Source organism: Malus domestica, chromosome 12, assembly GCF_042453785.1.
Source record: "Malus domestica chromosome 12, GDT2T_hap1".
NCBI classification, from domain to species: domain Eukaryota; kingdom Viridiplantae; phylum Streptophyta; class Magnoliopsida; order Rosales; family Rosaceae; genus Malus; species Malus domestica.
The window spans coordinates 29,557,596-29,584,108 of record NC_091672.1 but is presented as its reverse complement, the minus strand read 5'-3'; the positions used below and the strand labels follow the sequence as shown (position 1 = coordinate 29,584,108).

Here is a 26,513-nt window from a genome sequence, read left to right as displayed (position 1 = left end):
TTGTAGAATGTGTATTCCTTCAAAACGATAGATTCAACAAACACTTGGAGTTTATTTTATACTTTCATTAAGTAGAACATAATAATTTGTGGTATCCACTAGTGCAAATATTTTAAATTGAAGATCAAATTCATTCAACATACTCTTATAAGGTTGAGGAGTGTATCTGTAAAAAATCATCAAAATCGGAGTTAAGATCACCGTTAAATTGTGAGTTTGCGTTTATAACCGTCAAAAGGTCTCGTCTTGTTACCTAATATCTGAATGTCTGTTTTTTTCAATTCTTTTATGTATGCGATCTTGAAGCATATAGAAACAAGTTTGACGATCAGATCATTCAAATTAATTTTCCAGACTACAAATATTAATTTATGATAATGTTCAAGGTTTTGGCTTTTTTCCTTAAATGAATGGTATGGAACAATATTATTTTATATTTAAAAAAAATTGTTTATAGAATTTAGTGTTTTTCCGTTTCCCAGAAATAAATTTGGCTTCCCTCTTCTTTTTCCCACAATTCCCAAACTCTTGTTTTTATGGAATTTAAGCGGTTTGGCTTTTTCTCCAAATTAATTAGGGTTTTGGTGTGTCCCTCCATTTCTCCCACAATTTCCAAAAATGTTTCCTAAAATTTGTTCCGCCCACAGCCAAACAAAAAATGGAGGGAAACTACGCTCTTGATTAGATTAGGGTTGCATCTATGCCATTCTTTATATTAATGCCTCCAACCTTCAAAGGAGGCAACAAAAACTCTCCATAATCAATATTCGAAGTGCACAACTGTGAGCATATAGGTAACCCTAAAGTCATCTTGTTTGTCTAGTTCGTCCAGTTTAGGTTTTGTGACAATGAGTTCCCTTGTGCCAATTTTAAGTTTAGGGTTTATGTATATATTAAATTTCTATTTTATTCATTTTTCATGGCTGCTGGGATTTTCTAACAATTAGGGTTTATGTATATATTTTGCCTTCTGCCATTGAAACCCTAATTCTAGTCGATTTTATTTAGCTTTCATGGTTTCATTTTTTCATTTTTCTATCTTTCGGTACTATTGACATCTAATTTTCTTGTATTTGTATGATTGATAGATATGGCAAAAAAGGGAAGGAGCCAAAAAAATTCATCAAGCACACGTCGTCTGTCATCTACTCTCTTTAAACCAACATGATACCACCACTAAACTACATGACAATGAAATGCAAGAGACCCAACATGCAAATATACAAGGTAATTTTATATGTGGATTTTTAATTTATATGTACAAAAAGAAAAGCTACAATGGGATTTTGTCTTTGGCTAATCAAGTCTGGGTTCTTGGCCATCAGAAATTATTTTTGATTTTGTCTGAACTACATGTCAGTTTCACTGGCATGGAAAAGAATAGCATAAGACCCATGGAATCATCCTGGAATTTTTTTTTTCGGCCGCAAATGCTGAGAGTAGGTTGTGGGCTACAATTTGATAGGAAAAGCTTAGGCTGGCCGTTGTTTGGTGCAAATAATTAAATTGGAATGTATAGTCTAACTTCAAAGTATACTTGAAGATAGAAGAAAGTGATATTTCGTTTGCTTAATTTATGATTCAAAGGTTGTTGGTTATTTTATAAACCTTGTCCTATGCTAAAAGAAACTAATTCTCTCATAATTATGTCTTATTTAGCTTTGTGTTTTCTTTGTAAAATTGTAGCCACGAAAACAAGAGAAACGAGTCAAAATAGAGCACCGCACACTACCACTCATTCACCTACACCCTCTTCAGACCAACTTGGTGTTACCCAACCATCACATGGTAGCAAAATACATGAGACACAACAAACATCTATTGAGAATCAACCTTCAAGTGTCCAAGGTACCTTATTTATATTGGTTTGAAAATGTGCATTTTTGTAATTGGTTATTTATTAAACATACATGCACATTATTATTTTTATTGATTAGGTCCTACCAAAAAGAAAGATAGAGGGAAGGCTAAGGGTAAAGATGGGAATGGCACTCCGATTGTAATACATGATAGCAGGTCATGAGCACAAGTCACTAGAAGCATGATTGTCAAATAGTTAACTATTTAGACATGTGAGTGTTCTAATCTAATTTTAATTTCATAGGATTGTAACCACAAATGCTACGAGAACTATAGGGGTGCTCTTTAATCAAGTTATTAAAGGGCCTTGGATTACATTTAAAGATTATCCAAAAGAGCACATGGATGAATTGTATGATCATTTTAAGGGAACTAGATACATATACACGTGTTCTGAAGAAGAGATGAGGGCTGCTTTTGAACTACATATTAAAACAAGATATGCCAATTGGATGAGCACATTGAGGAATTCGGTTTTTCACAAGTACAGGACTACTGGGGAGAGATACATTAATTGCCCATCAAATGTATCTAAAGATGTTTGGTGTAAAATGGTTGAAAAGTGGGAGAAACCTAAATGGAAGGTAAAAGTTTAATATATGAAATATCATCTTATGATGGTTAATATATTATTTTCCGTACATGTATCTGCTTACTGTGAGATGATTGGGTTTTAATTTTGCTTTCTTTTTCATGCAGAAACAAAGTGTGCAAATGGCGTGCAATAGGGAGCAGTCCACAATTGTGCGCACCACAGGTTCAGTTCCAATGGCAAAGTACAGAAAAGATGAGGTAATAATACTATGTTTATGTTTTGTTTCCATACCGTCATTCTTGCATATTTAAAATTTATTTAATGAACTTTCTTTTTTTTAATCTTAATAGCTTGATCGTAGTGGAATTGAACCTAGCCTGATTGATTGTTTCAAAAAATTCCATGTGAGTAAGCGTAAGAGTGAAGGTGAAGAAACTTGGGCAAGTGAAAAGGCTAAAGAACTTTATGTATGTTATCATAAATTCAATCTTTTTTTTACATGATATTGTGTGTATTACCTATGCTTACATATTACAATTTTATTGAAGGAAAAAATGGACAACAAAAAGAATACTGCTATGGAAGAACAAAATGAAGTAAATGATTGGGTTATATACAAGGAGGTGATTGGTGGCCCAAGTCATGGTCGTCTTCTTGGTGTAGGTGCTGGCTTTAGTACTAAAGATGCATATCCCTCAAATAGCCAAAGTTGTAATAAACGTATGTGCTTAGAACGTGAAGAAAGTCATGAGCAATTGAAGGACCAAGTCCACACTTTAACAGATAAGTTGAATTCTTTGCAAGAATTAGTTAAAAGATTGATGCCAAACAACTTAAATAATTATGCGCGCTCAGGACTATCTGCTTCTATGGTAAATTGTTTTATTTCATTTTTATTGTTTGTCTTACTGTTGAATAATATATTATTTCTTTACTTACTCTCTTTATTGTTTGTTTGATAGGAGAATGTTGAAAGTTGGTCACATGATCAACATGAAGATTAGTAGTGCATCATACTTTCATTTTGATTAGGAATGGCAATTCTAACCATTAAACTCGATAACCGTGGATAACCGCCCGAATGGATCGGATTTGGATATGAAAATTCGGGTATGGTATGGATATGGGGAAAAATCGTAAACTTTATTCGGTTATGGTTTTGGATATGGTTATAGGGGTCCCAATCCATATCCGTTCCCAAATCCGACCCAAATATATTGTGTGTGTATATATATATTTGATATATAATATAATTTTATTCAATTTACTGAACCCTCCCTATACTAATTCATTATGCATGCATCAAACCCTATTCTATCTATATTATGCACCGAACATCACGCATGGGGCATACCAACAACCTCATCAATTCAATACTCTTATTGTTGTACTCAACCAAATTAATTCATTGAATCATTTTATATATCAATTATCAAATGTTCCAAATTTATAGATTCATCTCTCTTCAAGAGTCATTGTCAAGAAATTAATTCATTGAATCAATTTGTTTTGTCTTCCTTTCGTATTTGCTTTTGTCTTTTTTTTTATTGGACCAATTTATCATATTGGCTTATCATAAACAACGTCAAATATATTGTTATGTTTTTTGTAATTGGATGTTGCTATTTAATGATGGAATTAGTATCTACTAAAATTTATAGTGCATCGATTGGATGAATATAATTTTTTTAAATTTTTTGACGAAGATGGATATAACCGATAACCGATTGAAAATCCGTTACCCGGTGGATATGGTTATGGATAATCCCCGATGGTTAATTTTCGTGGTTATGGGGATGGATATAGCATTTCCATCCCCAAACCAAACCATTGCCATCCCTAATTTTGATATTACCAAATATCTGAACTTGTTAAGTTTTATTCGTGGGATGTTGTTCTTTTTTTTATTTTTTCCAATTTAACTATTGTCCATTTTCTTTTTTAAATAATTTTATGAATAATCTTGCTTGGATATTGAGAAATTTAATACAATGGTTTGGTTAATTTATTAGTAAGGATTACATACCTATTTTTATCATATTTTAATTTCAATATATAATTTAATTATAAATAGAATAATAGCTTTTTCGATTGTAAATTCCTCTCGTTAATGTGCAAATTTCTAACAAAGACGCTCATATAGGAAAAACCCATTTTCAACCAAATATTGGTTATGAAAAAATTTGCGACGACTAAATATGTTCAATAATATTTATTTCCAATGAAGCTTCATTGTCAGAAATATATATTACCGACGAAACTTCACCATTGCAAATATATATATTCAACGAGGCTTCATTGTCGAAAATATATATATTCCCGACGAAGCTTGTCATTGCAAATATGTATTACCGACAAAACTTCACTGTTGGAAGTACATATTTTCGACGACGCTTGATCATAGTAAATATGTTTTTGTGCCTATTTCTGTCAAGCCGTTATATATTTTCGAAAACCTTGTATGGTCGGTAATTGTAATTGCGATGATTGTCCACTCCCGTAAAAAAAGATGATTTTGTTGGAAAAAGATTTTCTGAGACAATTGTTTGGTCGGAAAAAAGTGATCGCAAAAAACATTTGTTGTCACTTGAAAAGTAATTTCGACAACTCTATAAGTATTTGCGACCAAAATTCCATGTCGAAAATAAAATAAGTTTGCCATTTTGAACATTCATTTCCAACATAAATATAACTATTAACAACGAGTCATGTGTGTCGAAAATGCATTCATTCCGACGACTGGTCGGAACAAAAGTATTTCCAATGGGACAATTTTCGACGCTCAGCGAGGGCTTTTTCCCGTCGGAAACAAGTATTTGCGACGGCAAAATGCCTTTTCTAACAGTATTTGACCCTTGTTAATGACACTTTGTTTTGTAGTGAAATTTCTAGTGTGTTAGTATTTCTCACTAGGGTTTTAGACCACTGTAAAGTCATACCTTGGAAAATTCGTATTTTCCCACCAAGGATTGTTCTACATAGCCCAATGTGGTATAACAAAATGCTTGCCCGCTTTCAATCATGAATATATAATTGTTTGATGGAGTCCTTGTGCATATAACACTGCAGATGTACCAGAGTGGACGACTAGACTGGAATTAATGTTTAATTAAAGTATGCAAATTCGGCCGTTCACTGCACCAATGCATTTACTACAACCATAGGTGCATTGTAAAATTTTTGTTGTTGATGTTCACAGCTGCCTTTACTTGAGCTTACTACTGACTTTAATTCTGATTTCATGTCTAACTGAGTAATTTAACTTATCAATCATGAGTTGCCCACCACGTAATTACGATTATTACTCATCTCAATGTCCATATGGAGTCGATATGGATTGATGCCGCAATTACCACCTGCACAATTCGTCAGGTGTGGGGTTTTATCACAAAATGTCTCAGGTTAGTTAGAGTCGAGTTAGGATATTTAAACTATTACTTATATTTTAGTTTGGAAGATGTGGGATTCAACACACCCCCTCACGTGTAACCCAATTAGTGGGTCACACGTGAAAGATCCATACATCGGCAGCAACCTCATGGAGTCAAGGGGACTCACCCTACATGTGGGGCCAAGGGACCCACCATCATCGCATAGGGCCAAGGGGGCCTACCCATCATGTGACTGTACAGTACGGGCCCACCCCCTGACTCTGATACCATGTAGAATTATCAGAGAGACGGGTCATACGGCCCACTTCCAACAACACCGATATTGTCCCCAACTTGGTAATTACCACCTACACAATCCGTCAGGTGTGGAGTTTTATCACAAAATGTCTCAGTATTAGTTAGAGTGAAGTTAGGATATTTAAACTATTACTTATCTTTTAGTATGAATAACGGAGGATTCAACAATCCCTGCACATAGTATGTAATTATATGAGAACATTTAGTAACCCCTGAAAATGTGAGAAAAATGCACACGCAAGCAAGATATATATTATAAACCATTTGCCCAAGGAACTTTGAGAAACCTTATGACATCCATATATAGAGCAAGCTGATAGCAAATGACCTCAATCACATATGATGCTACGCTGTATCCCAAGCGATATCTAAATGGCCTCAATCACAACAAAGAATCTCAGCAACAATTCCACTTCCAATACAAGTGCCTTCGCTTGTGTTACTTTCAAATTAACACAAAATAATTCTTAGAAAAGAACAGAAGCAGTCAACACTGCAAACCGGCCCAGGTCCAGTGCTGGCAAGGCGACCGTCCACGACCCAAAAAAATTAGGGGCACCAAAATTATTATTGTGACATATTTATATACGTTTTCATAAGAGTATAAATTTATAAAATTTGGTTTAATAACAAAGAAATTTAACTAGAACGGGTAATTTTTACAAATTTCTTTTCATAACAGGATAAATTTATAAAATTTGGCTAAATGATTAGAAGTTTAATTAGAAGCAATGGTTTTTGTATTTAAAATTAATGAGAGGTCCTAAGTTCGAAATGCTATGTGCATGTTTATTTTTTTCAATTTTTACTAATTTCTGTTTGGTTGTTAATTTATTTTTAATTACTAGCTAGTAACTATGTGGGTTGCTATTTTTAAACACTCGTTCCAATTCAAGTCTAATTTTCAACAAAGGGTAATGCGTAGACTAAATTTTTAGACCAAATTTGCAAATCATATGACGTGTCATCAAAATGTTTAATTTGATGCCCATTCATTACTTATACATATTCTTAAAGCCTTGAAAATATCATTATTTTTTTAATCTTATATTGACAAGGTTAGTAAATAAGGAAAAAACACCTCACGATTTATACAAAAACACTTTAAAAGTTTAGATGGAATACCAAACTCATAATTTATCTACTTGTAAGCCTGAAATTTTTTTGTTTCCTTCTCTCGATATAAAATAAATTAGTTTTTTATGTTTATAAATTACTGAATTTGAAGTGTTTTCTAATTATAATTTTATGTCTTATGTGTAAAAATAAATAATTTTTTATATGAAATGAGGACATATTTTTTAGCATCGTCTCAGATCTTAAAAATCTTTGGACCGGCCTTGTGTACTATTAATTTAGACAAAGATTTGAAGATAGTAATGGAAACTATACTGCAGCTTGCAGTCGATGGTATAATATGTTATTAGTTTTGTTCGTATATATTTTCTGTATCTAAATATATCCATGGCTTTGTGTAGAAATTTGAATCCGAGCTGAAACTGCTGTTTCTACAGAAAGTGGTATTTGTTGCAGCCGCTGTTCCTGACTCCTAAGTGGCTGCCCTTGTGTAGGGAACTTATGTAATGCGAAAGTTATTGAGGTATCATAATCATCTGCCACGTGTAGGGATAAACTGGGCCATAGAGATGGAACCATGCATGGAGGTGCTCTTCCAAATGCATGAGGACAAATTTCTTTATGTCATTTCGAACAGTATGGCAAAGTTCTTCCATGCACGTTACATTATACATGTACTAAAACCCAAGGGAAAAAACACTGTTCACTAACAGTGCACTGACGGAAAAGCCCTTCTGTTCCTTTGTGTTATGTTTTTTTTTGTACCATTTTATCCTTCCATCAACACTTTGCGGCCGGAAATGCCCTTATTCCTTTTGTGTTCTTATTTTTTATAATCATTTTACCCTTTCAGTCCATGTGTTTGTCATCCATTTTCATTTTTGCTTCGCTGCCCTTTTCGTGTCAACATGTGTTGTTCCAGTTGCTTCCTTTGTTTCCAAAGATTCAACGCGTTGTTTATCAACGAATGCTTTCTTTTTGTTTCCTCCTTTTTCCACGCCTGTACCGTTTTCTCCGGAATTTTATTTCGGTTTTCATTTCTTTCTCTCCGATACTTGATTTTCTTTGTTTGTTTCTACTGATTTTTGTTGTTTGGGCTGATTGCACTTCTTTTTCGTTATTTTTGGTGCAGATATGAAGAGGATTTGTGAAGTGCCTGTGATTTAATGCCCTTATACTCTCAATACTGCATTTGTCAATTATGTAGTTCTCATTATTCCAACTTTTTGAATAAACAATTATCTGCTACTTTACAGTTTGAAAAGAATAGATCTTTCTTTTAGTATATAAATTTGTTTCGTTCATGATAAATTTACATATAAATTGCATTGTCATTCGTAATGCTCTGTTTTTCACTCAAACATTGTTTATGAAAATTGAAGCTATAAAATATTTCATAAAATTTTCAATCCCGCAGCAATGCATGAGTACAAATTTCTAGTGTGTTACTATTTCTAACTAGGGTTTTAGACCACTGTAAAGTCATCCCTTGGAAAATTCGTATTTTCCCACTAAGGATTATTCTACATAGCCCAATGTGGTTTAACAAAATGCTTGCCCATTTTCAATCATGAATATATAATTGTTGGGATGTGATATCCACACACCCTATTTTACTTCTCACGCACCTTTTGAATTTTCAGCCGTTGGATCGAATGAATTGAAGAAGATCAATGGACAGAAATTATCAAGAGGTGTGTGAGAAGTAAAATAGAGTGTGTGGATAGCACATCCCTAATTGTTTGATGGAGTCCTTGTGCATATAACACTGCAGATGTACCAGAGTGGACGACTAGACCGGAATTAATGTTTAATTAAAGTAGGCAAATTCGACCGTTCACTGCACCAATGCATTTACTACAACCATAGGTGCATTGTAAATTTTTTGTTGTTGATGTTCACAGCTGCCCTTACTTGAGCTTACTACTGACTTTAATTCTTATTGTGGTTTTGATTTCATGTCTAACTGAGTAATTTAACTTATTAATCATGAGTTGCCCACCACGTAATTACGATTATCACTCATCTAAACATCTATATGGAGTCGATATGGATTGATGCCCCTATTTCTCCCATTCCTTTTTATGAATGAAACATGGAAATAGTACTGTTAATTGCAAGATTGAAGAGCAGCACTTGGCCGCAATTAGACATAAATATATAGTACTCATGTAAATTAAACCAAGAGAACAAAGAGAAGTTCATAATTTGGAACACCAAACCAAGTAAATTAAACAGCATTAATTTAAACATCTATGTAAACTTCAGAAAAGTGGAAGGGCTTTTTAGTCACTTAAATGAGATGAAATCAAAGCCTTGAGAAGAAAGGATTTGATTGGAGGCAGGCGAATACACTTTTCATTAAATTCTAGATGAAATTTGGCTAAAAGAGGTTATGTGTAAGTAAATTAAAACCAAAAGGGTTTTCCAAAAATAAAAAACAAAAAAAACAAAAAAAAAAACCTCAAGGATGTTAGTGTAATGTCTCAAACATTAGGGGGTTTTGTGAAAACTCAATAAACCTTAGGGACCTGACGTTAAAACCTTGGGTCAGGACCGGTTGGCTCCGCTATATATAGCTGATACAATCTCAACTGCATTTCAGCAAAGGAAGTTGTTGAATACATATCCACCACAGTGCTTTTTTGATCAAGAGAGAGAGATCACATGATGGTTCAAACAGGGGAGCAGCAGGGAGGAGTTCCAGGAGATCCAGGAAAAGGACGGGGGTGCTTTTGTAGCTTATGTAAGGTCTTTGTGCAAGTGATATCAGGCGTTGTCACAGTGATAACATGTTGGTGAGTTGGCAAAATTCAGAAATTGCTTATTTACAGTGAAATTATGTCCGACGCAAAATTAGGATAAGAGTGGTTTTATGTATGTGTGCTTATATTATTATTGTTTTAAAGTTTTTTCTAAGTTATTATCATCTTGGTGTTACTACTGCAGTGGCTTGTTTCAGAACTGCTGAGCTAATCAGGGACCTGATAATGCCGGTTATTGAACAATCAAGATGTTCCAGGCTTGTTGATCACAATATCGTGTCTGTGAAGTTTTCTGTTTGAGTGTGATTAAATGTAATATAACTAATAAACAAGCGAGATGTGTTAGCATGTTGCAAACGCAGTGTTGCAACTGGCTTATCAGTGTTTGCCCTTTGATGTCTACTCAAATTTGTGTGTAATTTAATCAGTCTGCAAATCTTAAATGTAATATAACTAATAAACAGGCGAGATGTGTTAGCATGTTGCAAACGCAGCGTTGCAACTGGCTTATCAGTGTTTGCACTTTGATATCTACTCATATTTTGTGTGTAATTTAATCAGTTTGCAAATCTCCATGTTTCTTACGTACACTTCTGAGCAGAAATAATTTCCCTTGTACGTACTGCTGGGCAGAGATAATTATACTTGCTTTTTTGGGGCAGAGACAATTGCCCACGTCCAATTCCTCTCCAGTTTTCCACAAATCAAATCGTTCAATTTCAAATTTGGATAGTTTCAATCATTATTGGATATATTTGCTCCAGTTGACAATAAATCTATCATGACATATTATCGAGTATGAAAGCATATCATGGACATATTTAGTCTTTGTAATTTATAATGTTGTTTGTATAAAGATTATGAATAAAAGTATGTATTGTATGATTTAATTTTTCAATGTTATTTTTCGTCTAATATTTTTTGGAACTTTTATAGTGGGACCATCCAATCTTACAATCCTGGATCCACCACTGAGTAGGAGGCTAGGTGGTGTCGAGAGAGATGAGAGCTTTCGTCGAAATGAGAGGTATTGGGGTAGGAGGCGAAGTTCAAAATGACAGAACAGAGAGAGGTTACTGACCTAGATTGGACCGTCAAGATTAAATTTCAACCAATTCTTTAGCTCAGGTGGCTAGGCGGATTTAAGTAAAATTATAAAATGTCTTATAAATAAGTTTCTGTTTACACTAAAAAAAGCCATATACTTGTAATGTATTGAAAATTTGTAAAAATATAAATAAAGTATAGAGACCCTATTGAATTTACAGCACACCTCCACCTCTAAAAAGCCCCTTGAGCAAGAGGCAATTCAATCGCCAAGTGAATAATATCTACCTTTAATGAACAGTAACTACCCAAGTGCATCTTCACTTTTAAACCGAATAACTCATACCATTCGTACTAAAATATTATTATTTTTTATAAAATAATGAAAAGTATATATATTTTTAATTTAAAATAATAATAAAAAATTGGTTGAAAGTATTTAAAAAGTATTAAAATGTGATCCGGGTTGTCCCAGGACCATCTTGGTCCCTCTATGGATCCGGCCGTGAATATAACGGATTTGCTGATGTATATGTCTTTCAAACTAGTGACGCATGCAGGCTAAATTTCAAAGAATGCGGCGTGAATAGTTGGAAAACCAATCATTTCACTTTACCCACCATCAAATCAAACATGAAGAGTATCTGCATGAAAGAGGTGGCTGCTCACAAACTAGGGTTGTACCTGGCCATAATTTTTCCCAACCCGTGTCCTCTCTGGCCCCTGACCTAATTGTTCCCGAATGAGCCTGCCCCATCACCCTTTCTTGGGGTCCCTACTCCCGGCTGAGCTACGACCTAAATCAGTCACCCTCCCCGACCAGCTGTGAACTCAACAGCTTCCTATTTGGCCACTTCTCAGTAAAAGTCATATTCCAATTTTCTTTTACCAGAACTACACTCTCCTCAAATTTCATACCCAAACAAGTAAAATGCATGGTTCAAGTAATCCAATCCAGTCTAATCCAGTCCCAAGTACAAACTATGGCTTGACTTTATTTCACACAAAATTTTGCAATCTTTTCCGATCCGACTGGTTTGAGAAAAAAATGGTTACATGGTACAATATTCTTGTCATAGGAGTTGGACAGTTCATGACACGTCCCGATCCTGATATTCCCTAAATACCAAGATAGACACGTGCTGGCCGACACCCGAGGGTAATGAAAGCCATTAATTAATACAAAAACTAAGAATAAGAAATAAAGACGGGTTATGAATTTAAAATACCATGAATTAATAATTTAGAAATGTGTTCAGAGCATACAACTAAACCTAATCACTAAAAAGAATTGAGATAAAATTTAATGAATAAAGAAGTGGGTCCTACATCGAGAGAATCCGAAGATGCTGCTTCGGAAGTGCCTTCACATAAATCAATATCATAAATCCGTAGGCATGCTAATCATTTATGCAATTAAATTATCAAATCATATAATTTTAGAAGGGGTCCACTCACAGTACTTAGTTGCCAAAAGCTGCGTCACTAGTGAAGACGGAAACGTCACAATAATTGCCCCTAAGCACATAAAGAGTCCAATAAATAAAACTATATAATAGCAATTGAATTTGGGAAAACAGACATCGGAAATGGATTCAAAACGTCGAATTACCCTAATAAGGGTCCCAGATGAAAACCCGAAAAGTCAACCCTAAAGTCAACGTTGACCGGGGGTCTACGGTCAAACTAAGTCAAACGGGTTTTAGGCTTGAAATCCGGATTAAGGTTTAGGTTAAATAGGATTAGGATCTATTGGGTTTTGGAATTCTAAGGTTTTGGGTTAAAAGGGTTTAGGGTGGAAGATGGGGTGGTTTGGGCTTCAGCCCAAACCCACACACAATACACACACATGCACCTCAAACACACACACGGGCTGCACACACAGCACAGCCCACACAACACAAGCACAGCCCAAAGGCCTCAGACCCCAGGCCGGGCTCCAAACCCTCAAATAATTAATAAAAACCCAAGACTATAAGGCCTTTAAAACAATTAAAAGAATGGACTGGGTTTTGACTACGGGCCCAAAGCCCGTGGGTGTCCTAAGCGGCCTAAAGGGCCTGGGTTCACCGAAGAAGAAGGTCGGAAATTCGACCGGAAAACCACCCAACTTTAAACGGCTATAACTTTGTCACTACTCAATAAAATCAAGCAAGACAAAAATGAAAATTGTATCCCTTGAAGAGACGAAGAGAATGATACCTCACACGACGTCTAAATTGCCATGGTTTGGCCGGAAAATGCCTCGAAAGCCACTGAGATCGCCGGAAACTGGGTAAGATTCAAATGAGTATAACTTCTTCAATACTCAACGAAATTGAGTGAAACAAAAAGGAAAGTTGTAGTACTCAGGGAGACGAAGAGATTGATACCTTGCAAGCCGGCCAACTAACTGTGGTTTGGTCGGAAATGGCCTCGAAAGGGGCGGTACTCGTCGGAGCTCGTGTACGGGGCTTCATGGTTCGACTTTTAAGATGCCAATACTATGGTTGAGTTTGTAGCGACGAGATAAAGACGATGGTGATGTTTGATGGTAAGAAAAACTCTCGGAGGGATTGAGATAGAGAGAGAGGGAGAGAGAGTTGCGGGAGAGGTGAGGGAGAAGAGAGAACTGAGAGAGGAGAGAGGGAGACCAGAAAACATAAAAATAAAACAGGATGGGCCCCACGGGCTCACCAATTAAGGCTTTAAAATAATTTTTAATTAACAAATGGGGTTGGGGTGTTTCAATTCAGGCATGCGTAATTTATAGAGAAGAAGCAAAAGTTCATTCGAGGAAGATTAGGATTAAAGTGTGAAATAGTAGCTTAAGTTCCAAAACCATGATCCGAAAGTGAAAGCAGATCGTCGTGCCCCATTGCTTTTAAGGATTCGAATGCCACATACTTTCACAGGGTTCAACACCATAGCTAGGTATTGGTCTGCATGCAGCCTACATTGATTTGAGGAAAGAAATGTATACGTTAAATGTTATTTTGACTCTTTCAAAGGTAAGTTGAAGTCGAACTTGTTTTGTTATAACTTATATATATATTTTTATGCTCCGATAGACTCAAGTTGTAATATAAATTTATAATCAAAATCTATTAAAGTCAGCACAAATCGCTCTTCAAGAGAATTTTATTAAAAATAGGATAATACTATCACACACTATTTTTTACGTGCCACACACATTTATCAATTTCTAAACGTTAAATCAAATGAATTAAAAAATATCAAATAACATAAATTAAAAAGATGTATATGGACCATCCTAAAAATATAATCAAGAAATCATATAAAAAAGCTTGTCAAATATGATCTTTAAAACAATTAAAGAGACCACGCATACTTAAAAACACGACAATTCAACAATTACAAACTCATCGATTCTCATACCAAAAAATATACGGAAAACTAACGAAAAGTTAAAAAAAACTCCCCTTTTAATGAAAAGTCATTATTAAAATATAAGGACCTGTCTGGCCCTGACCTAATTGTTCCCGAATGAGCCTGCCCCATCACCCTTTCTTGGGGTCCCTACTCCCGGCTGAGCTACGACCTACAAGGAGAAATTGCTGCAACATAAGTTTAGGACTTCAAAACCTAATATTTTTGTGAGGCATGAATAAACATAAAAGCTTCAGAACTTTGTAACATGTTCTCGTGTGTGTCAGTGTGTCTAAAGGAAAATGACTCATCCATCCATTAGATTAAACTAGATTAGAAACCTCAAAGAGAAAAAGGAAAAAAAAAAAAAAAACTAGTTAAGCCTTGCTTCTAATTAGGATTACCATATAAATAGAGGAAACGCCTCTGAATTTCCGGTGATCTTCTTGTTTTCCTTCAATATTATCTTCTTTGCCCATAGCCACACCCAATCAAGCATTATTCAAACGAAAGGAAGAAACCCTTCCATCAACAAGCTTCATAACTCATTATTTAGTACGAAAAGAAACATACGAAGCAAAGCAGCCAACCACATGCGCATGATAGGTCTCAGACATGTGGGGCTTCGTTGTATCATGTTGAATTTTTTATGTGTATTTCATATCAAAACAATTACAAGATGAAACATTATATTAGGGGTGGGCGCGGTGCGGTTTGGTGCGGTTTCGAGTGAAACCACAACCGAAATCGAAACTTTTTGCGGTGCGGTGCGGTGCGGTTTTGAAGCCAAAACCGAAATGAAACCAAACCGTTTGGTTCGGTTCGGTACGGTTTCAAACGGTTTCAGTTTGGTTTTTGAGAAAAAAATGTACAATTTAAAATATACACATATTTATGCATAAGATGATCTTATTTTCCTTATATATTAATTAATGAATATGCACCAAAATTGCACCAAAAACAGCAACAACACCAAACCTGTAGCAAAACAACACCAAGAACTGTACCAAACCTGGAGCAAAAAACTGCACTGAAACTGCAGCAAAAAACTGCACAAAACTGCACAAAAAACTGCAGCTAAACAGCACCAAAACTGCACAAAAAACAGCAGCTAAACTGCAGCAAAAATTACACCACAACTGCACCAAAACTGCACCAAAAAACTGCACAAAACTGCACCAAAAAACTGCACAAAAACGCATCACATAATTCACATCTACTAAAATTTAACTTTATCACCAATCAATCACAATAGTTTACTACAACCCAATTGAAAAGTTAAGTTTGCCATAATACAACTAAAGTTCAAACTTCAAAGTTTCAAACAAAGTTCAATGTCAAATGCCTTATGGCATTAGTACAACCAAAAAAATAAATGGTTCATGGAATTCAATAAAATCTTGGTTTTCAACTTACTTTGCATCGTTCAAGTTTCAAACCTTTACCTTTCCTTTTCCTTTTGGACACTTATTCTTTGAAGGTTTAGGAGGCCTTTGAGCTTGTGAAGACCTTGCACTTTGTAAACGCATAAGGGGAGACTCTTGTGAATTAGAACCTTGAGATTGCTTTGGAGCTTGTTGTGGTTCTTGATCAAGAGTAAGAGAGGCAATGCTTGAAGTCGATTTGGCCAACTCTACACAATACAAAACATAAAAAATATAATTGATGTTTAGTTGAAAAAAAAAACAAAGAAAGTTCTTTTATTTCAATTGATATACTTATCGGATTCAATACTTTCATAGAACTCAATGTGGTTAATTGAAGGTGCATCATCCTCCAAAGTAATAATATTATCACCCCTCAACCAATTTTGCATGCATATCAAGGCCTCCACCGATTTAGGAGTTAAAGAACTCCTAAAATCCGAAATCACTCGACCACCGGTGCTAAAAGCACTCTCCGATACCACAGTCGAAACTTGAATTGCAAGAATATCTTTTGCAATTGCGGCCAAGATAGGATACTTGTTACCATTCACCTTCCACCATAAGAGAATGTTAAAATACTTTGTGGACTCCTCTTTTGTAATTTGTACCAAGGGATCAAACAAATAAGAATCCACCTCATCTCCCACCACTTTCTCATCACTATCTTCAACAAAATGCATCCATTCATCAATTAGATCATCTTCCGTCATAGCCACATTAGATGAGGTAGAAGAAGGTTGTGATTGTAAACTTTCCGATTTCTTCATGTATTTTCCACCTTCAACATTAGGAACATATTCATCATAAAGGGCACGAAATATATTTTTTATTTCTTCAGTTTTCAATTGTGCCTCAATGTCGGAAAGTTTCTTTCTAAAGAGTTGTGTGACATGCCTCAACTTGAACCTCGGATCTAAAACAAGTCCAATCACAATAAGAGGGTTCAATTCATGGTACGAGTCAAAATATTTTTCATATTTTGATCTCATATCGGATGCCATTGCCTTCAATAATTGCTCCGACAGTAAACCCACTTGCATGTTGGCTCGGGATTCCAAGTTATTGATGGCGGTCTCCACTTTTATGACATCATGGAGGCCGGTATGAACCGTGGGATGTGTAGAAGCACTCACCCTCAAAGTCACATCATAAAACACCCGTAAAAACTTGACAAAAACCTCCGCCTTGACCAATCTTCTTCCGTTGGTGGTCCAACCCTTTTCCTCCCCTTGGTTTGGCAAACAATAATTACACTATCTTCATCTTTTTCATCTTCAACTTCCTTAAAGTAAGCCAAAAAGGGACTTGCTTCATCCTCCGCCATTGTAGCAAAGGCCTTCTTAAATTTTAAGGCTACATCCAACATAACAAATGTAGAATTCCACCGAGTAGGGCAATCAAGGCAAACCGTTGCTTTGCATGTCAATTTCACCCTATTCACGGCTTGCCTAAAAAGCTCCAATCTTTGTGGAAAGCTCCTCACAAACCTCACACAATTTCTTATAGCTAATAGACCATTATTTAGCCTCTTCATCCCATGACTCACAATTATGTTGGTTATGTGAGCGATGCATCTCACATGTAAATACTTGCCACCTAGAATAGCTTGTGAATTTTCCCACCTATTCATTTTCGTCATAAGTTGATCTAAAGCAACTTTATTGGCGGAAGCATTGTCCACTGTGATTGTCATAACTTTGTCTATCCCCCATTCCAACAAGCAACTTTCAATTAACTTTGCAATTGTGGTTCCATAGTGGTTAGGAATAACACAAAAGTTTATGATCCTCTTATGCATATTCCATTCATGATCAATAAAATGTGAAGTAAGAACCATATAATTGGTGTTTTGTGTGCTTGTCCAAGTGTCGGTAGTGAGACAAATTCTATGGGCACTTAAGGTTTTCTTCAAATAAACTTTTGATTCATGAGACATGTTGAGAAAAGTTCTCACAAGAGTTCTTCTAGAAGGCACTTTAAACAATGGAATACCAACAGCACAAAAAAGCCGAAACCCCATCTTATCAACTGTACTAAATGACATCTCATCTATGACTACCATCTTGACACATGCTTCTAACACACTCTCTTGTGAAAATCCAACAGCAACCAGATTGTTGCCTTTACTTTTATCCCCAACCAAAACTTTTTGCTTTTTACTTCTATTCCCTTGGTAAAATTTACAATATCTTTCAATGTGGTGTCTCATGCTTGTGGTGCCATTAACTCTTGGTTCAGCTGCATAATCACCTACACTGCTCTGTTTTGGGCAATAATTACATTTAGCTCTCCTAAGTTTTACTTCGGCCAAATATTTCTCTCCCTTTTCATTGATTTTCGACTGTTTTTTCGTCACATAATATGTTGTAAAATGATCCCAAATCCAACTACGTTTTCTTGAATCAGAGTTACTTACTTTTTCATCTTCGGCCTCAGATTCTTCACCGTCATTTTCAGAGTCACCTTCAACGTCTATTTCATTTTCCGAGTCAATTTCTATTGCCTCGTCCTCCGGGTTCTCAGGGGAGTCCCCCGTAAAAGAGTAACCAATCCCACTGTGCTTGCTGGATTCTTCATATCTTGACTGAAATAAAATACGAAAGAAGAACAGAGATAGATATTAGGTTTTTATACTAAGAAAATAGATAGATATTAGGTTTTTAAATTGACTTTGTACTTCACATTTCTATTATAATGTAGCAGGAAAGAAATTGTAAAACATTGTAAAGAGGTTGCCGAGAAAAGTAAACATTGTTCTGTAGGAATCAATACAATTGGATATGTAATAGCTGAATAAATAGGGAGGAAGGCAAAATGACGTGATACGCACCATAATTTGAAGTTCATCGGTTGAGAACGGATTACAGTAGTGGTCCATGCATAGATATTTTCTAGAGGTACTCTAGTCAAATTGTCAACAAACAATCATTTCATTAGTAAATGCGGACTGCTGAAGTTGGGCTGAAAATGATAAGATAGTTTACTAATAATGATAAAAGAGAGACTTAAATATTGACAAATAAGTGAATGGTGCAGTGAAGACATAGAATAATGTTATATGGATGATAAAACAAACCATAGAATAATGTTGTATGGGTGATATCAAACAAAAGCAAACGTGCCTAACATTTGAATTAATCTAATAGTATAACAGTCTGACATTTGAACAAACCTGCCTAACATTCGAATTAATCTAACAACATTCGAATTAATTACTAATATCCCAAACCTGAGTTTTTCGAAATTGAAGATTGCTTGCTTAGATTAATAATTACTCCACTGAGTGTGTCGACTTCAACATGTAGATTAGTAATTTTTTGCCAAACCCAAACCTGCCTAACATTCGAATTAATCTACAACATATATGAAATTGAAGACAGAGGATGAGAAATAAGTGAATGGTGCAGTGAAGACATAGAATAATGTTATATGGATGATAAAACAAACCATAGAATAATGTTGTATGGGTGATATCAAACAAAAGCAAACATGCCTAACATTTGAATTAATCTAATAGTATAACAGTCTGACATTTGAACAAACCTGCCTAACATTCGAATTTATCTAACAACATTCGAATTAATTACTAATATCCCAAACCTGAGTTTTTCAAAATTGAAGACTGCTTGCTTAGATTAATAATTACTCCACTGAGTGTGTCGACTTCAACATGTAGATTAGTAATTTTTTGCCAAACCCAAACCTGCCTAACATTCGAATTAATCTACAACATATATGAAATTGAAGACAGAGGATGAGAAATTTTTACCTCTGGGTGTGTCGACTCCAAGATTGGAGGCAAGGCAGAGATGAAAGCAAGCCGCAGAAGCAGTTGCAGAAGCAGAAGCAGAAGCAGTCGCTCACAGGCAGGCAGAAACAGTCGCTCGCAGGCAGGCAGGCAGAAGCAGATGCAAGCAGGCAGTCAGGACTCAGGTGACCAGGTCGCAAAGGCAGATGCGGAGATGCAAGGAGGCAGCGTAGAAGCAGTCACTGAAAGTGCAAACCCACTCGGTGCAAACCCAGAACCGCAAAACTAAATGTATAATAAGTATAACCTAGTTGAATGAACTAAATAAAAATAAAAAAGTGCGGTTTCGGTTTCGGTTTCTGTTTCGGTGCGGTTTTGAAAACCCAAAACCGAAACCAAACCATTTTGTGTGCCGCGGTTCGGTTTTGAAACCGAAACCGTTTCAAAACCGCAAAACCAAACCGTTTGGTGCGGTTTGATTCGATTCGTGTTTCGGTTTCGATTTTCGGTTTTCGGTTCCAAGTGCCCACCCCTACATTATATAGGAAAAGAAAGAGAACATAAGTCTAACTTGCCTAACTTGCCTAATTTCCTAACTTGCCTAACTTGCCTAATTTCCTAACTTGCCTAATTTACACAAAGAAGGTTGACTAGCCTAACTTCACTAGTCATCCAACATGTTTATTTCATGCATGCATTTTAACAAAAGATATGACTTGCATGCATTCCAACACTCCCCCTCAAGCTGGATTGAGGGGATTCCTTGAGCCAAGCTTGGACAGAATGCGCATGAACTGAACCGTAGGAAGAGGTTTAGTAAAAATAACGCTTTGCTTCTTGCTGCGCCATGTTACCAAATTCCCACTTGAAATGGCTTCGTGCCGCAAACAAACAGTAATGGCTTCGTGCCGCAAACAAACAAACTTGAAATGGCTTCGTGCCGCAAACTTGAACAACGTTAGGTAGAGCTAAAGCATCCATCGAGCTCTCAGCTTCATAATGTTCTCCAGCCATCTTGGCTTAGAGTAAATGTTCTCCAGCCATCTTGGCTTAGAGTAAATGTTCTCTAGCCATCTTGGCTTAGAGTAAATGAGTAAATGTTCTCCAGCCATCTTGGCTTAGAGTAAATGTTCTCTAGCCATCTTGGCTTAGAGTAAATGTTCTCCAGCCATCTTGGCTTAGAGTAAAAGTTCTCCAGCCATCTTGGCTTAGAGTAAAAGAAACTTAGCGGAAATGATCAACAGAGCCAGGAATTTCGAGTTCCTGCTCTGATACCATGTTGAATTTTTGATGTGTATTTCATATCAAAACAATTACAAGATGAAACATTATATAGGAAAAGAAAGAGAACATAAGTCTAACTTGCCTAACTTGCCAAACTTGCCTAATTTCCTAACTTGCCTAATTTACACAAAGAAGGTTGACTAGCCTAACTTCACTAGTCATCCAACATGTTTATTTCATGCATGCATTTTAACAAAAGATATGACTTGCATGCATTCCAACATATCATAACCAAAGAAACGAGTGGCAACAAGTTTGACCCCTCTCTAGTTTTGTTTTCGGTGTGAGTTGATACCCCAAAACAATAACATGCATCTTTTCTGCCTCAAAAATAAGATAAAATGTAGAGGTTGGGCACATGAATGCGGTCAGAATAAGGTAGATCGTTGGACCTCCAACATGCACAAAAACATAGTGGTATGGCGAATGAAATTCACGAGGCATAAATGGCAGCTGTAGAGTTGCGATGATTTCTGAAGACACAGAATGATCATCCGTAACCTATGATACGCATATACTTCTGTTTGGTATCGTATAAAACTTGATGAATACCACCAAATGTCGGAGTTACTCCGAAGGCAATATTCAGTTACGCTATATGGTTTCTCTGTAAGCTTTGTTAGAGCTGCTCACTTGTTTAACACGTGCTTAAGGGATTGAGATCATAAGAGATTAAGATTGACTATACTTGTAAGCTATCCAGGAATGTATGTGGACTGAAATATAGCTAAAGTAATTCTGATGTGAGTAGATATATCTATACTGATATGAATAGTATGGTTTCTGTTGGAGGAAGATGGATATGAGAGAATATGGTAAAGAGTTTTAAACAGAAAACTGAAGCTTTATTGATTTCCAATTGATTACAACACTAGGCCATCTTATTGGCTATTTATAATAACATTCGGACCTTTTCATAATAGACATAACTCTTGGATTAGTTCCAAGAGTTGCAGACACAACCCTTGACTTCTAATGAGATACAACTCTTCCTAAACATAACTCTTCTCAAGAGACACAACTCTACTTAACAACTGATACAACTTACAAGGAGAAAATGCATTACGTTTAACACTCCCTCTTAATGCATTTGTCTTGCGATATTTAGCTTTTCTCTGAAATGGTAGAACTTCTCTCTTGGCAGTGCTTTTGTGAAAACGTCTGCAATCTGCTCATCAGTACCGCAGAATTTCAATTCAATCTCTCTTTCAACCAATTTTCTGATAAAATGATGATGAAGTTCTATGTGCTTTGACTTGCTATGAAAGACCGGGTTCTTTGTCATGGCAATTGTGGACATGTTATCACAGTACAAATTTGTTGGAGTGTTTTGTTCTTGACAAAGATCTACTAATATTCTTCTAATCCAAACTGCTGCACTTGTGGCTGAAATATATTCTGCTTCGGCTGTTGATAATGCCACTGTACTTTGCTTCTTCGACGACCATGATATAACTCTACTTCCCAAGAAAAACACATGCCCAGATGTGCTTCTTCTATCATCAATTGCACCAGCCCAATCACTGTCTGTGAACCCAACTAAAATGCTTTCTTTCTCTTGTGTATATTTGATGCCATATCCTTTGGTTCCTTGCACATATCTTAGTATTCTTTTAACAGCAGCAAAATGATGATTACTTGGATCATTCATGAATCGAGATACAACACTAACTGCGTGAACTATGTCTGGCCTTGTAGTAGATAAATAAATAAGTGAGCCAACAACACTTCTATACATAGAAGCATCAGCTCTTGGTGCTCCATCATTACTTGAAAGGCCTTGTATTAGATAAATAAATGAGCCAACAACACTTCTATACATAGAAGCATCAGCTCTTGGTGCTCCATCATTACTTGAAAGCCTTAAATTAATTGCCATTGGAGTATCCATTGGCTTACAATTCAACATATTGAACTTTTTCAAGAGATTTTCTGCATACTTTTCTTGATACATAAAAATCCCTTTTTCCGATTGTTGGACTTGAATTCCTAGAAAATACTTCATAGAACCCAAATCAGTCATCTCATATTCTTTCATCATGTCCTTCTTGAATGCTTCTACCATCCTTGGTTTGGTACTTGTATAAATCAAGTCATCAACATAAAGACACACAAAAAGAAAATCATGTGCAGCTTCTTTCTTGAGATAAAATGATGGCTCAATTGGACTTCTTACAAATCCACTTTGACGGAAATATTGATCAATTTTGCTATTCCAAGCTCTTGGCGCTTGCTTTAAGCCGTATAGTGCTTTCCGAAGTCGACAAACTTTGTCTTCATTTCCCTCTTCAATATATCCTTGCGGCTGCTCCACGTAAACTTCTTCTTCAAGTTCTCCATTAAAAAATGTGGACTTGACATCCAACTGAAAAACTTGAGTTTTCAATTGTGCTGCCAAAGCCAACACAGTTCGTATAGTTTCCTTTCATACAACCAGAGCAAACGTTTCATTGAAATCTACTCCAGGTTGTTGAGAGTAGCCCTTGGCAACTAACCGAACTTTATGATTTTGGATTGAGCCATCTTCATTGTATTTTGTCTTGTAGATCCATTTAAGTCCAATGATGTCCTTTGATTTAGGCCGATCAACAAGTTCCCAGTAGAATTTTTCTTGGTAACTCTAATTTCTTCTTCCATTGCGTCTTGCCAAATTTTTTCTTTCACTGCTTCCTCAAACTTTTGAGGCTCCAAGGCACTCAAAGCAAGATCACACGACTCATAAATGTCTGCCAATGAACGCGTTCTTGTGTTTAGTCTAGGAGTTGAATCTGGTGAACAGGACCAAATGTTCTTGCACTTGGAATTGAACTTTTGCCCTTGAAATTGGACTTTGGGGCAGCAGAGTTTCTTCTAAATTTGATGTTTCTGGTTCTTCGAAAAATCTCGGTATTTCACCTTGTTCGTTTTCCCATCTCCATACCTTGAATTCATCAAAAAATAACATCTCTAGAAATTACCAACTTATTAGTTCTTGGATCAATCAATCTGTATGCCTTGGACTTGTCACTATACAACAACAACAACAACAACAAAGCCTTTTCCCACTAAGTGGGGTCGGCTATATGAATCCTAGAACGCCATTGCGCTCGGTTTTGTGTCATGTCCTCCGTTAGAACCAAGTACTCTAAGTCTTTTCTTAGAGTCTCTTCCAAAGTTTTCCTAGGTCTTCCTCTACCCCTTTGGCCCTGAACCTCTGTCCCGTAGTCACATCTTCGAACCGGAGCGTCAGTAGGCCTTCTTTGCACATGTCCAAATCACCGGAACCGATTTTCTCTCATCTTTCCTTCAATTTCGGCCACTCCTACTTTACCTCGAATATCCTCATTTCCAATCTTATCATTTCTTGTGTGCCCACACATCCCACGAAGCATCCTCGTCTCCGCCACACCCATTTTGTGTACGTGTTGATGCTTCACCGCCCAACATTCTGTGCCATACAACATCGCTGGCCTTATTGCCGTCCTATAAAATTTTCCCTTGAGCTTCAGTGGCCTACGACGGTTACACAACCCGCCGGATGCACTCTTACACTTCATCTATCCAACTTCTATTCTATGGTTGAGATCTCTCTAATTCTCCGTTCTCTTGCACGATATATCCTAGGTAGCAAAAACGGTCGCTTTTTGTGATCTTCGCTAGATTGCTCCGATCATTAGTGTGGATAAGTATATAAATGGATATAGATAGGAAAGCAAACACAAGATGTACGTGGTTCACCCAGATTGGCTACGTCCACGGAATAGAGGAGTTCTCATTAATTGTGAAGGGTTTACACAAGTACATAGGTTCAAGCTTTCCTTTAGTGAGTACAGGTGAATGATTTAGTACAAATGACATTAGGAAATATTGTGGGAGAATGATCTCGTAATCACGAAACTTCTAAGTATCGGAATGTGGTATCGTCTTGACTTGCCTTATCTGTCTCACAGGTAGATGTGGCATCTTCTCTGGAAGTACTCTTCCTCCATCCAGGGGTGGTATCTTTAACTGGTGGAGATGCACAAGGTAATGTATCAATTTCACTTGAAGCTTACTTGTAGTTTCAGGCTTGGTCAAGCGCGATACAAACCATGTAGTAGGAGTCCCTCAAGTTGCCGAGCTAGGGGATTTGCTGAAAGAGGTGACAGACAAGGTAAGCAATCAGAGCTCCGGCTGATTGTTCACATTCTCCCTATCTTGCAGGCAGCATGAAGGATAAAGAGAAGAAAAATGAGAAGAGATGATATGGGATACTTTTGCTTTTGAAGAAGTAACTTTCCACAGGCTTATTCTTGAACTGAGCTGGAGGGTTTTCTGGTTTCCTCCAGAGTATAAGGCCGACTGAAGAATTTGAGGGTCAAAACAAGTCCATCAAATCTAGAGTACGTTCGACCCTACTGATATGGGATACTTTTGCTTTGACAGAGTAATGGATGTATCGGCACGTGTGCTGTTACGCTTGTCTCCACATGCTTCCTTGTATCCTTCTCACTTGCCCTATCTGTTCCTCAGGCAGATGCGGTATCTTCCCTGGAAGCATAAGATGTTGAAGATGAGTACTCGAGAGCAATGCCAGGTAAGTAAGTTCCAGGCAGTCAGTTCCTGGCTGGAAGCTTGATTCCAAGTGCTGACTGATTGCTCTCTTTCTCCTTGTCTTGCAGGTAAGAACAAGGCCAAAGGAAAAGACAGGGAAAAAGCATGATATGGGATACTCTTGCTTTTAACCCTGATGATATGAGATATTCTTGCTCTAGTATAACTTGTTTGCAGAGGTATTATCGGGGGGAAAGAAAGCTGAATATTTCGAAAGGCTTCGTTGAGAGTGCCCTCTCATATATGAGGAAGGGTTGAGCATTTTTGCAGGTCTGTCTGTCCGTTGGGGATGGAGGTTGACATATATAGGAGTCTCCTTAACAACAAGTAGTAATGCTATTCCTTTACCCTGTCAGAGCACTTTGAAAAAGTGGTCTGTGGTATGTGGAAAGCTGATGTTGCGTGTGAAGATTACAGACAGCTTTATCCAAGAAGATCCGGCTCTTGTAGTTGGGAAAGTGTTGCCTCTTCGGTTTTCGAACAAGCAATCCTATCAGGGATCTGGCTCTCGAGATTCGGAGAACGATGTCTCTTCGATTTTTGAGAAAGCAATCCTGCTGAGGGTCTGGCTCTCGAGATTCGGAGAGCGGTATCTCTTCGATTTTTGAGAAGGTAATCATGTTGGGAGTCTGGCTCTCGAGATTCGGAGGGCGGTGCCTCTTCGATTTTGGAGCAAGCAATCTTGTTGGGAGTGTTTTCTCGAATGTGAGTAAAGGTTGGGCATGTTTGCTAGTCTACCTTGCCACGAAGCACAGAGGTTGACACATAGGGACTTCCAATTATCCAGCAATGGTACTGTTCCTTTACCCTCTTTTCGATTTTTGAGAAAGTAGTCATGTTGGGAGTCTGGCTCTCGAGATTCGGAGGACGGTGCCTCTTCGATTTTGGAGCAAGCAATCTTGTTGGGAGTGTTTTCTCGAATGTGAGTAAAGGTTGGGCATGTTTGCTAGTCTACCTTGCCACGAAGCACAGAGGTTGACACACAGGGACTTTCCAATTATCCAGCAGTGATACTGTTCCTTTACCCTTATGGGTAATAATATGGGATAGCTAGACCTTCAAAATTTATGTGTCTAAACTTTGTTAGTGCTGTTTCTTTGCTATTCTTTTACCCGTCTTGGTCAGAGCGATGTAGTGGAA

General features: G+C 36.8%; 3 long non-coding RNA genes across 3 annotated transcripts; 1 reads left to right on the top strand and 2 right to left on the bottom strand.

Annotated features, from left to right (window-relative positions):
* Window positions 1-9,556: 9,556 nt before the first annotated feature.
* LOC103430497 (uncharacterized) lies at window positions 9,557-10,514 on the top strand. The gene is made up of 2 exons (XR_528755.4): window positions 9,557-9,959; window positions 10,111-10,514. It is a non-coding gene; the product is annotated as an uncharacterized lncRNA (long non-coding RNA).
* Window positions 10,515-12,168: 1,654 nt separating this feature from the next.
* LOC139190191 (uncharacterized) lies at window positions 12,169-13,584 on the bottom strand. Its single transcript, XR_011574259.1, has 3 exons — window positions 13,346-13,584; window positions 13,176-13,244; window positions 12,169-12,491 (listed from the first exon to the last, which is right to left on the bottom strand). It is a non-coding gene; the product is annotated as an uncharacterized lncRNA (long non-coding RNA).
* Window positions 13,585-14,301: 717 nt separating this feature from the next.
* On the bottom strand, window positions 14,302-14,901 carry LOC114819920 (uncharacterized). Its single transcript, XR_003767236.2, has 2 exons — window positions 14,747-14,901; window positions 14,302-14,514 (listed from the first exon to the last, which is right to left on the bottom strand). It is a non-coding gene; the product is annotated as an uncharacterized lncRNA (long non-coding RNA).
* Between the last annotated feature and the right edge of the window lie 11,612 nt (window positions 14,902-26,513).